This window comes from Lepidochelys kempii, chromosome 21 (genome assembly GCF_965140265.1).
Source record: "Lepidochelys kempii isolate rLepKem1 chromosome 21, rLepKem1.hap2, whole genome shotgun sequence".
NCBI lineage: Eukaryota > Metazoa > Chordata > Testudines > Cheloniidae > Lepidochelys > Lepidochelys kempii.
Genome location: NC_133276.1, coordinates 15,650,325 through 15,662,772, shown reverse-complemented (window position 1 = coordinate 15,662,772; position 12,448 = coordinate 15,650,325). Strand labels below are relative to the sequence as shown.

Sequence of the window (12,448 nt, the reverse complement as noted above, 5' to 3'; positions counted from 1 at the left end):
TCAGCTACGAGAATAGCGTAGCTGAAATCGACGTATCTTAGATCGACTTAGAATCACTTACTTCGCGTCCTCGCAGTGTGGGATCGACGGCCGCCGCTTCCCGGTCGACTCCACTTCCGCCTCTCGCCCTGGTGGAGTTCCGGAGTCGACGGCAGAGCGATCCGGGATCGATTTATCGTGTCTACACTAGACACAATAAACCGATCCCCGATAGATTGATCACTACCCACCGATGCGGCGGGTAGTGTAGACGTGGTCTGGGGCAGGGGCCAACTTTTAGTTGCACCTGTACAGCTCCTGGCACAACCAGGAGCTGGTCCATGACTGGGATTCGTGGGCACTACAGTAATAACACAGCTGTTGTGTGGTTTCAAACTGCATGAAAAGAGGAACATGGGTTAGAATGATTTTGATTTGCAGCCCATCTAGAGTCATGAAATAGGAGGGTTTAAAAGGTATTTGATAAAGGCAAGTCTACAACAACAGGGCACCGATTTAACTGGGTGTTATTTATAAGTGGATTCTCCCTCACTGGCAATTTTTAATTCAAGATGGGATGTTTTTCTAAAAGATCTGCTCTAATTCAAACAGGAATTATTTGGCGGAAGTTCTCTGGCCTGTGCTATGCAGGAGGTCAGACAAGATGATCACAGTATCCCCTCTGACCTTGGAATCTATGGATTTTAATCCGGTTTAGTTAAACCAGGGCGAAAGGCCAGGTGGATGCCCTCATTTTGGTTTAAACCATGCTTGTTTCAGTTCAGGAGGTTAAACTAACCCAAACTCAGCTGCTCTTCAACTGAAGTCAGAGCATCCACACAGGAGTCTGCACCGTTTGACTAAACTGGTTTCACTAAACCAGTGCACATTTGCGTGTAGACAAGGCCCAATGCATTTTAACTCACTTGAGTCTAAACAGGGCTTTGCACTTAGTGTAGACAGGGTGAGTTGTGTTTAGAGAGATGTTAGCTGGTCCTGGCTGGTGTTGCGGTTACAGAGCTAGCTGCATCTCCGATCTCTCTCTGTATGCAACCCTCCCCTCTCCCCCGGCCTCCAGGCATTAAGCCTCTTTCTTTCACCTCGCTGGGGTGGGATCCCACAACTCTCTTGGTCCTGGACACGGCCTCTGGCTACAGCCCCTGGGAACTGGCCGTGATCTCTCAGCAGATCGAACCGGGCTCAGTGCCTGCATGACTTCCCCGTGCCGGCTGGGATGATGATTGAAGTGCTGACTGCATAGCTTTCTTAAGCCAAAGGACGGCTCAATCTTTGCAGCACAGCACAAATGAGGATTTTAACATAACAGGCCTATGAGCGTGGCTGTCTAACCTAATCCTCAGCATCCCCCTGACAGCTTAGGCAGGCCCATCTACTTCCGACCCATCCTGCAGGGCCCGGGTCTGAGTCAAGGGGCTGTTAACTCCCCTACACAGTCACCCTAACTGTTTCAGTCCTTTGGACCCCTCTATTCCCAGCCTGGGCAAAACAGCTGTGTAACTCGGGCTGGGGCCCGCAATCAGCATCTTCACAGCTTAGTGGCTGTGGCCCTGTCTCCTATCCACCTGCCCTGTTTACCCCAAGGTCTTCTATCCCAATCCATTGTGCTACCTCCCTGCTATTCACCGAACCCCCCAGGGGCAGACAGTAAACCTCTCCCACGTCACGGTCACGTACAGCATCCAGAAATTAACACGGATCAGAATTCCTAGCCCCACATCACCACAGCCAGCTTGCCCCCAGCCCCACCCGCCCCGGACTATCCATGAGCCACTAACCCATTTTTAGACACGACCTGTTCTCCTAAACTCACTGGACCCTTTGTGGGAGTCTGGTTACAAAACTGCAGTGAGAATGCATTTGCCAACACAGCCACATCCCGCCGGGGTGGCTAGGCAGGGGCCCTGCCCCTCTCTAGGCCAGAAGGCCCATCCCCCATTTCCTAGCCCTTCCTAGCCCTTCTAAAAGTCTCTCTGCACCTCCGCACAGGAGACCTGCTCTGCCAGGCTCATCCCCCTGGAGTGGTGCTCCATGCGCCCTCCATCCAATCCCTCCTCAGGCCTCATTCTTGTGGGGGGCCCAAGCAGCGTCAACCTCCCCTCCCCCATGCCAGCTCCCCAGCAGCCTCAACCTCCCCTACCACAGCCCCCAACAGCAGTGACAACCTCCCCTCGCCCACCCCAGTCCCTCAACTGCATCAACCTCCCCTCCAACCCCGAGCAGCACCAACCCCAACCTCCACCCTGAGAAGTGCCAACCACTGGATTTATCCTCCTTCAGACTAGGGCCGGCCCTAGACCAAATGGCATCCACCCTCCATTTGTTAAACTTTTGAGTACCTTATTTTTATTGCATTTGTAGCCCATTTCATGACTTTGATACACAGTTTGATTTGCATGCATGATTTATCCCTGTCATAAAAGACGATAAATTTGCACGCTAGGATCTGTAAATCTGTATTTATTCATGCCATATATAAGCAAATAAAAAAAAAAAACTTATTTCCCCTAAGCTTATAGAAACTTTTTAATGTTAAGAATAAGCATCTTTTATTTTCTACGTGGGGAAATATTAGGGAGAGCAAAAGTCTATGTTTCGCAGTCTTAGAAAGTCATCCAACTTTACGCATTAAGCCTGATAAAAGAAGTAACAGTGTTTCTTTTATATCGTTGCATAGACAGGGGTTTGATAGATATCTCTGGTGTAGGGTGACCAGAGAGCAAGTGTGAAAAATCGGGACGGGAGTGGGGGGTAATAGGTACCTATGGTAAGAAAAAGCTCCAAATATCGGGACTGTCCCAATAAAATTGGGACATCTGGTCACCCTACTCTGGTGTATCATTAAATATGTCCTTTATTAGTCGCTACTCACACTCTTCAAGTCTTAAAACACAAATACACTTTCACAATTACACAACAAAACAAGGTTCACAATATCTCAACTGGGCTCTCATGTCTCTTCGTTCTTACATCTCACTGGCTGACTGGCAACGCCCCTTACCTACCCGCGAGGGCCTCGCTGACAACGTTCTAGGAGGTTCAAGGAAAATGTAGTTCTCGAAGTCTGGGAGGTTCCACGAGATTCTACATTCTAGGAGGTTCATGACAAATTACTTCACCTACGGAACACCCAAAACATGTCACCTCAAACTTTTTCTTTTCCCCTTTGTTGCGAACAACAAAACCAGCCCTCCAAGCCCAGCGCCCCACAAACCCGGCACCCCAGGCATTGCCTGTCCCTAAATCTGGCCCTGCTTCAGACTATTAGAATATCTTAATTTACCACAAATGTGAACTCACACTCACACCTCTCTGTAAGTCTCCAGGCTTAGCTATTGCACTACAGAATACAGCATAGTAACCAGATTCATGCAAGCGCTTTGCTATTGGTCGTCTCCCAGCCCCATCCCAGCACTTCCCATACAGACTACTGCAGGGGTTCTCAACTTTTTTCTTCCGAGCCCCCCACCCAACCCGCAACAAGCTATAAAAACTCCACGGCCCAAGAGGGCCACAACAACTGTTTTCTGCATATAAAAGCCAGGGACAGCGTTAAGGGGTAGCAAGCAGGGCAATTGCCAGGAACCCCTCACCACAGGGGCCCCCCGTGAAGCTAAGTTGCTCAGGCTTCTGCTTTAGCCCTGGGTGGTGGGGCTCAGAGCCCTGGGCTTCAGCCCTGCACAGCAGGGCTTAGGCTTTTGACCTGGGCCCCAGTGAGTCTAACACTGAGGCCTTAGCGGACCCCCTGAAACTTGCTCACCCCTGGTTGAGAACCATTCAGTTAAAGGACAATTGATTAACAGCTGTGAAATAATCCTGCATTTCATTTTTGGTGCCTCTGCCTCCAGGGTTCTGAGGCCCAGATCCTGAAAGGTATTGAGGCTCCTAACTCCCATGGGAGCTAAAATACCTTTCAGGGTCTGGGTGGGAGTGAGCTCCAAATGCAGGTGGAATCACAAATCATTTTCACTTGCCCTAATCAATTCGAGACTGGGGCAGTAAAACACCAGCACTGCCCTGCACCGTCCCGCTTTCCCCCCATACATGCAATGAGCCAGAGAGCCCCACAACAAACATCATGGGCTGGGTCCCCAGCTGGTATAAGTCGGCATCGCTCCAATGGATCAGCACTGAACCCTCACCATGCTGACAGGGGAGCATAGTAATAGGATGAAATTTAATAGTGAAAAGTGCAAGGTCATGCATTTAGGGATTAATAACAAGAATTTCTGTTATAAACTGGGGACGCATTACTTGGAAGTAACAGAGGAGGAGAAGGACCTCGGAGTATTGGTTGATCACAGGATGACTATGAGACACCAATGTGATATGGCCGTGAAAAAAGCTAATGCGGTCTTGGGATGCATCAGGCGAGGTATTTCCAGTAGAGAAAAGGAGGTTTTAGTACCGTTATGCAAGGCACTGCTGAGACCTCACCTGGAATATTGTGTGCAGTTCTGGTCTCCCATGTTTAAGAAGGATGAATTTAAACTGGAACAGGTGCAGAGAAGGGCTACTAGGATGATCCAAGGAATGGAAAACCTGTCTTATGAAAGGAGACTCAAGGAGCTTGGCTTGTTTAGCCTAACCAAAAGAAGGCTGAGGGGAGATATGATTGCTCTCTATAAATATATCAGAGGGATAAATACCAGGGAGGAATTATTTAAACTCAGTACCAATGTGGACACAAGAACAAATGGATATAAACTGGCCATCAGGAAGTTTAGACTTGAAATTTGACGAAGGTTTCTAATCACTGGAGGAGTGAAGTTCTGGAACAGCCATCCAAGAGAAGCAGTGGGGGCAAAAGACATATCTGGCTTCAAGACAAAGCTTGATGAGTTTATGAAGGAGAGGATATGATTGGATAGCCTAATTTTGGCAATTAATTGATCTTCTACTACTAGTGGTAGATATGCCCAATGGCCTGTGATGGGATGTTAGATGGGGTGGGATCTGAGTTACTACAGAGACTTCTTTCCTGGGTGTCTGGCTGGTGAGTCTTGCCCACATGCTCAGGGTTTAGCTGATTGCCATATTTGGGGTCGGGAAGGAACTTCCCCCCAGGGCAGATTGGCAGAGGCCCTGGGGGGTTTTCTCCTTCCTCTGCAGTGTGGGGCACGGGTTACTTGCTGGAGGATTCTCTGAACCTTGAAGTCTTTAAACCACAATTTGAGGATTTCAATAGCTCAGACATAAGTTAGGGGTTTGTTACAGGAGTTGGTGGGTGGGATACCGTGGCCTGCATTGTGCAGGAGGTCAGACTAAACGATCATAATGGTCCCTTCTGACCTTAAAGTCTATGATTATCCCTAGCTTTCAGTGCCACTGGAGGCAAAGCAGAGTATTCTCTAGTGAAGTGAGTAGCAGAAGAATTTAACCCAGCGCTGCCCCTCGGCATGGTAAGATGTCACGGGCCTTAGACACCTTTGGAAATCTGGATTCATCTCTCAGGATATGGCAACAGCTAGAAGCGAGCCTTCCAGCCCAGGGAGACAGATGCACTTGTGTGTTAAAAATAGCAGCGTGGCTGTGGGGGGGTTGGGCGCTCAAGCCCACCAGCCCCTGGGTCTGATCTCACGTGGCTAGCTTGAATCTCCACTGGAGCTAAAACACCTGCAGAGCTGCTTTTAGCACGCTAGCCCTACCCAGGCTGGGCGGCTCATGTCCAGGTGCAGGACAGACAAACCCGCTGGGCCTCAATTCCCCACCTGTGCTACTTCATGGGGCGTTACGAGCACTAATGCTTTAGAAACCGTGAAGCGCTCAGATAGGACAGTAACGGAGGCTAGAAAAGAAAAAAACATTAAATCTCCTTATTAAAACAACCTCTTTGAATGAACAAATGTGACTGTAAACATTGTGATGTTCCTGAAAGTTTGTTTTTTGACAAATACAATGAACATTTTTGGTTGGTTTACTGGGTTTCAGTTTAGTTTTTCTGGGTTTTCTTTGTTGTTTGTGTTTCTTCTGTTGCCAGTTTTGATGGTCTTAGCCGCAGAGGGTTTTCACAATGGGACGTTTACAAAGGCAAACCCTTACAATGATAAAACTTGAAATTTACATGTTCAAAAGTTCCAATTTTCAGAAAAAGTCAATACATTTCCCCAGAATTTTTTTTAAAATCCCTCCATGTTATAACCTAGCAGAATAAAAATGTACTTAACACTTCCATGAAACTTAAAAAATTTTGAGCAGCTCTTCTTTGCACTAATCCTCATTCTAAACTTTTCTTCCCCCAATAAAAGAAATAGGTCTTCATTACCTCGGGCTACCCTCCTCACAACGTGAGTCATGTCAATACCCTCTCTCTACTCATTTCCCAACATCCCACTTTGGAATAACAGCCTTCCATGCTGAAGCTGGGACTAACCAACTAATACCGGGCAACTCCAAATATTTACTGCATGGCAAATCGGATTCCAGAAAATCAAATTCTGACCTGCCCCAAGTTAAGACAAATATCAGCTCCTTGATTTGTACCCCTTCATGCCAACAGTCAACTCCTCAGTCACACATCAGCTCGTCATCTTTTGGGGGCACAACTGACAATGCTGGAATTCCAGCTTGATCCAAAGCCCAGAGAAACCAACGGAATCACTCCCCTTGGCGGGCTCCGGGGCAGAGCTATTTAAGCCACCCCGCGGAGCTCAGCACAGCTATTTTATATTATAGTAACATCAGGAGGCCCCGGCACACGGGGTGCTGTGCAGACAGTGAGACACAGTTGCTACCCCCAAAGCATTTACAAACTAAATAGTCAACCGGGGAAACAAAGGCACAGAAATCTGTCCAAGATCAGTGGCAAAGGTGGGATTAGAAGCTAATTTTTGTGACTCCCAGTCAGCGCCCTACCCACTAGACCACCAGGGCGCTGCTGAGGATACGGATCAAAGGGAAGTATTTATACTGAATCTGGATTTGCCGTGACAGTTTGGGCTGGGATTCCAGCCAGTTAGCTGTTTCCCCAAAGATCACCACAAGCCCCTAAAAATAACTCGGCCGCTACCTCCGTGGAGGCATTGGGTTCCAGGTCTCCAGTTCCTGAACTCTGAATCCCGCGACTCCCTGGAAAAGCTTTTCTGAAGCGCCTTCCATCACGATGCTCAGAACAAACAGCGTGCTGGCTCCTTGGCAATTGTCCCAGTGAAAACACACCCAGCTGCTGCTCTCTTACCCTCCCCACAGCTCACCTGGAGCCTGCCTGGAAGGGCATGACCCTGCCAACACCGGGGCTGAGCACTGGGCAAAGTCAAGAGCACAGGGCCCGATAAGGAGTACGGGGGCCTCTGATCCTGCATGGACAGGATGCTGCTGCCATGTCACTCTTCGCTATCTGACTTCCACCCTTTAACAGACCCGGTGGCAGTCTGTTCACGGCTCAGCCTCCTACTGGATACCCCTGCACGAGCTGGGCTCTCTCCTCTTCAAAGGGGCTCTTGGATGCATTCAACAGCCCTGCCCTGTTCTGATTTAATGCTGAGTGGGGGGAATAGCACATGATGGATACAGGCGCAATACTATTAAACCCCGTAGGGGGCCCCGTCAGACAGAATGAGATGGCTCATAAAGGCTGCATGGAAAACGGGCTCATCAAAGTTACAGGCAATTGATGACTAAATCCTCCCTGCTCTCAAAAGCCATTTCTCCGCTTGGTCCTCCTGCCGTAGCGTATTCGAGGAGGCTAAAAGGCTGCCTGCCTGACAAATTCGCTCTCCTCCCTTGACATCCCCCCAGCTATTGTACTGTGGGTCCCCCACGCCCCGCTCAGCAGCTTCCCTCTACTCAGGGCTTTGAAATTGATTGAAAAGTTAAGGATCTTGAAGGAAGCAGAAGGCGGAGACGTGTCATCGGGAACAATACTTCAAATATATTCGGGAACGCGCAGCGAATTGTCTGAGGCATAAATCAGGTCAGCTGCCTCCTCTGAGTCACTGCGGGGTATTTAATGCAAAGGACTTGGAGTCCATTATAAAACATCCCAGGCCTGCTCAAGCACAAGAGCTCGATTCTAATTTAATTTAATTTTATCCCCGCATTCATTTTGACTCGCCATGGCTGACAGCACCTCACAGAGGCTGGAAATGCAACGGGCCAGGTCCTCAGCTGGCGTAAATCCTGCTACACTGGAAGGCGTAGCCCATTTCTACTGACTGTGGCCGCAGCCTCGGGGGCTTGAAGTGGCATTTAGGGCTCGAGCCACAGCAGAGCTGAGGGGTGGGGACGCCGAGCAGCACCACGCCTAACATTTCGAAAGCCACTGGGAGACACAAAGCCCAAGTTTGGCGCTTAGGCTCCCTATACAACGAACGGGGACAGTAAGGGTACGTCTAGACAGCCTGCCAGCACCCTTACAGCGGGGCACACAGCACGTGGAAGTTGCAGCTTGGACTGGAACGCGGGATCTGAAGCCCCAGGCCCTCAGCTTCATTGTAAATCCCAGTTCAAATCCCTTCTCCCCCTCAGGTGGTGATGGGACTTAGCTGGGAGGGTCTCACGCATCCTATGGCACGAACGGATGTGAGGTCCTCCTCCTCTACTCCCCCCGCCCAGCCAGGGGCTGTTCTGCATAAGCCCCCCGTACAGGGGCCCAGTCCGGTCAGCGAGTTCTGAGCTCACTTACCAGGCGAGGAAGGCCCATCTTCCCGTTTCGTGCGTTGCTCTGGCGTCTGGATGCCGAGAGGGAGGGAGTGGCACGTGTGCACAGAGGCAGAAATACAGGTACTGAGCAAACTTGTACGGCAAAAACGTCAGCGCTGGGCAAGTTTAGGTGCTACAGGGTTTGGAGGCAGCTGAGCAGGGTTTTGTGAAGCTGATTCTGCGAGTTAGGCACCTAAAGTGACAGTCAGTCAAAGTCTTTTTGGGAATCTAGCCCCTAAATCCACAAGGAGGCACCTAAATAAGTAGCCTCCCTGCCTGAGATGCTAACAAACCAACGGGAGCTGCAGGGGATCAGCACCTCTTTGGGTTAGGGCAGAGGTGGGCAAACTATGGCCCTCGGGCCACATCCAGTGCACGGGACTGTCCTGCCCAGCCCCTGAGCTCCTGGCCAGGGAGGCTTGCCCCCAGCCCCTCCCCCGCTGTTCCCCCTCCCACACAGATACGCCGCTGCGTGGGCAGCGGGGCTGCGAGCTCCTGCCACTCTGAGCAGCATGGTAAGGGGGGCGGCGGTCGGGGGGTTGGGCAGGAGGTCCCGAGGGGCAGTCAGGGGACAGGGAGCAGTTGGATGGGGCAGAGGTTCTGGGGTGCCTAGGGGTCGGGGAATGGGGGGGGGTTGGATAGGGCGTGGGAGTCCTGGGGGGGCCTGTGAGGGGGCGGGGGTGTGGATAGGTCGGGGCAGTCAGGGGACAGGGAGGGTTGGATAGGGGGTGGGATCCCAGGAAGGGGCAATCAGGGGACAAGGAGCAGGGAGGGTTGGCTGGGTCGAGGGTTCTGAGGGGGACAGTCAGGGGGCGGGAAGTGGGAGGGGGAAAATAGGGGTCAGGCTGTTTGGGGGGCACAGCCTTCCCTACCCATCCCTCCATACAGTGTCGCACCCCAATGTGGCCCTTGGGACAAAAAGTTTGCCCACCCCTGGGTTAGGGGGTGACTTTAGGCCCAGCCCTAGGATGCCAGCGCTACCATCTCAGGAGTAGCTCTGGGAGACATAGCAACACCCCTTCTTGCTCTGGGGGTAGTAACTTACTCCTGGCCTACACCTGTAGCCAATTACTACCTGCCTCAGGCTCGCTCAGCTGCTCTTGCTAATGAGCAGGGGTAGGAATTGAGCCCTGGCTCTGCCCATTTGCTACCCCTCCCCCTGCTCCAGGTAGGGAGCAGGTGAGCAAGCAGCCCCACAGATCTGGACCCAGGTCCAGGCAGTCTGTGTAGGGGGGTTCCTAGTCCCTTTTGTAACCCCAAAGCCTTGCACACAATCTAGCCTTTATTTAGGCATCCGCATTGGAACAGGCCCTTACGTGCTATTTGGTTGAAAACCCGCATCGAACCACTATGTCCAAACAAGCGTGTACAAACTGTGGGCCAGATCCTCAGCTGGTGTAGCTCAGCATAGCTCCAGTGAAGCTACGATTTACACCTCGATCTGACCAGAACTGTGCTCAATAGCCAGAGTTAGAGAGACAGAAACAAGGCAGGAACCGTCCAGTTAGCTAACCATTCCTCCCTGCCATGCTGAAAACATCCCAAATTACCAGCCGATAAGCAGCTTTAAAATCCAGTTTACTTTTCTTCAGACACATTCAATCATGATTAATAATATTACAGCAACATCTAGAGACTGAGGCCCCATTGTGCTGGCGGGACATAGACGCATAGTAAGAGCCAGACCCTGCCTGGAAAAGCTTGAGCCGATCCTGACTTCCATGGAAGCCAGATCCTGCATACCTTTAAGGATCTGGGCCTTATAGTCTAAGCAGACAAGCCAGACAAGTGGTGGGAGGGGAAACTGAGGCACAGAGAGGCAACATGGTCACCCAGCAGGTCAGTCGTGGAGCTGGGAATAGAGTCCAGGTCTCGTCTGTTCCTCTCTTCACACGTGGGAAGAATACTCCCTATGTTTAGTAAACGATCATTCTCATGCTCTGCCCCTCCAGAAAGCTCTCCTTGGCCAGCCCATGGAGTTGAAGGCTGAGTCTCTCCCTTCACACATCCTCCTGTTTGTAGATTTGATAGGGATTCAGTATGCTGTAGGTTTATCTGGTGCATTTCACTTTTGGGATCTCAGGCAACACCCCTGGTTTTGGCTGCACAGCCCAGCTGGAAAGGCTCGCTCATCAGGACCAAAAGAAAAGGTCATTAATTACATGGGGCCAGATCCTCAGCTGGTGTCACAGGTCACTGAGGCCAAAGAAGTTGTGCTGATTAACAGCAGCAGAGGGGCTGGTCTTGCTGGTTTCTGCTAAGTGAAACTGTGTTTGCCAGATGGAAAGAACAGAGATCGACATTTTGAAATGTGGGGGCCAAAGTAGCTCGGCAGAGCCGATTCACAGCTGGATTTCTGTAACCATGGTCAAGCGGGTCAAAATTGGGAGCTAAATGTGACAGTGCGCCTTTAAAATCCCCCAGCCTGTTGAATGACATTAGTTTGATGCTGATTAAATTGCTGGATAGCCCCATCTCTGTCTGTCCCGGGTTGGCTACCACCGGCCACGGTGGGCTGGGACTAGAGATGAGTGAAAAGTACAGAGCAGCTTCAGCGATGTGGCAGGGGCAGAGTCTGCAGAAGTTGGGATCTGCCTTAGGATGCAACGCGTGCTGTGTGCACAGATGGCAGGGATGCACTGCACTTTCCAGAGGTCTTTGCCTGTGCACTGCCTGCCACCACGTGAGACCCTCCCGACGCTGACTGCCCCATCCCAGCGGCTGGTGGAGAGGCAGCAGCTAGGAAGCTGACCTGGATGATAGCAGAGTGTCTAGCTGCATGGGGATGGGACCCGTGCTACTTTCCCTCTCCCTGAATGGAATGCCCCTTATGTGACCTGAGCTATGAGGGGGAGCAAGGACAGAGTACAGGGAAATTCGCTGCAGCTGATCACAAAGGAGAGACTCCAACCTGAGGAGCCCAAACCGCATTGACTGGGAGGGAAGAGCCATCCTAGCCAAGTTGGGGTGGGTGAGAGAGAGGTTGAGAACATCCCCTAATACCGAGACAGAAATCTCACCTGCACAGCAGTGGTTATTAGACCCTACTGCACCGCAGCTCCACATAGCCTCCTTGCCTCCAAACAGCCCCAGCTGGATCTGCATTCCTTCATGTTAAGATTGCTCTATACAGATCCCAAATCCCTGGTGGATTTGTTCCAGCTGAGTTCAGCAACAGCACTTAATAAAGAAATCACACACAGCCTTGCATCCTATGGGGATCTCAAAGCACTTTGCAAACACCCATTAATTCTCTCAACACCCCTGCAAGAAACTGACTGAGAAACAAACAGAGGCCTCGGGAAGAGAAGTGACTTGCCCAACATCACATGTCAAGTCAGTGACAGAATAGAACCCAGGAGTCCTGGCTCCTAGTCTTTTGACCTAACCACTAGAAGATACTGCCTCACAGAGCTGGGACTAGAACCCAGGAGTCCTGGGGTTCCTAATCCTTTGCTCTAACCACCAGCAACACTGCAAACAGTTTAGCTGAGCAAGTATGTAACTGACAGAGAAATGAACTCCAGTGTCCCTGTCCGAATCCAGCTCTGGCTACTAGTGTCCAGTGCCCAAAAGTACCTTGTGCTAGGAACAGAGGGAAGCAGATGCAGGGGCTGACAAACCGGTGCTGTGCCCACCGCTGAGCAGACAGTCAAGCTGGATCTTAGGTTCATGGCTGTCACGTTTTGGGCAGCTCTGCATGTGATGTTGCATTTAATGAACTAATTTGCATCTTTGTGAATGAAATTCACATGACCATACACCCTGCCCCAAACACTAGAGGGGCAGGGCGTGGAGATGCACAAAACTC

The 12,448-nt window shown here is 50.9% G+C and overlaps 1 protein-coding gene across 12 annotated transcripts in view; it reads right to left on the bottom strand.

Moving 5' to 3' along the window:
• SYT2 (synaptotagmin 2) overlaps positions 1-12,448 on the bottom strand; it is a 188,308-nt gene that overhangs the window by 68,989 nt on the left and 106,871 nt on the right. Inside the window, exon 1 of one of the 12 annotated variants that reach the window (XM_073319719.1) lies at positions 62-327. The exons of the other annotated variants lie outside the window; for them this stretch is intronic. The gene's annotated coding sequence lies outside the window, so the exon portion shown is untranslated. Of the gene's footprint in view, positions 1-61; positions 328-12,448 lie in introns of those variants that run through there. 12 annotated transcript variants of the gene reach the window in all.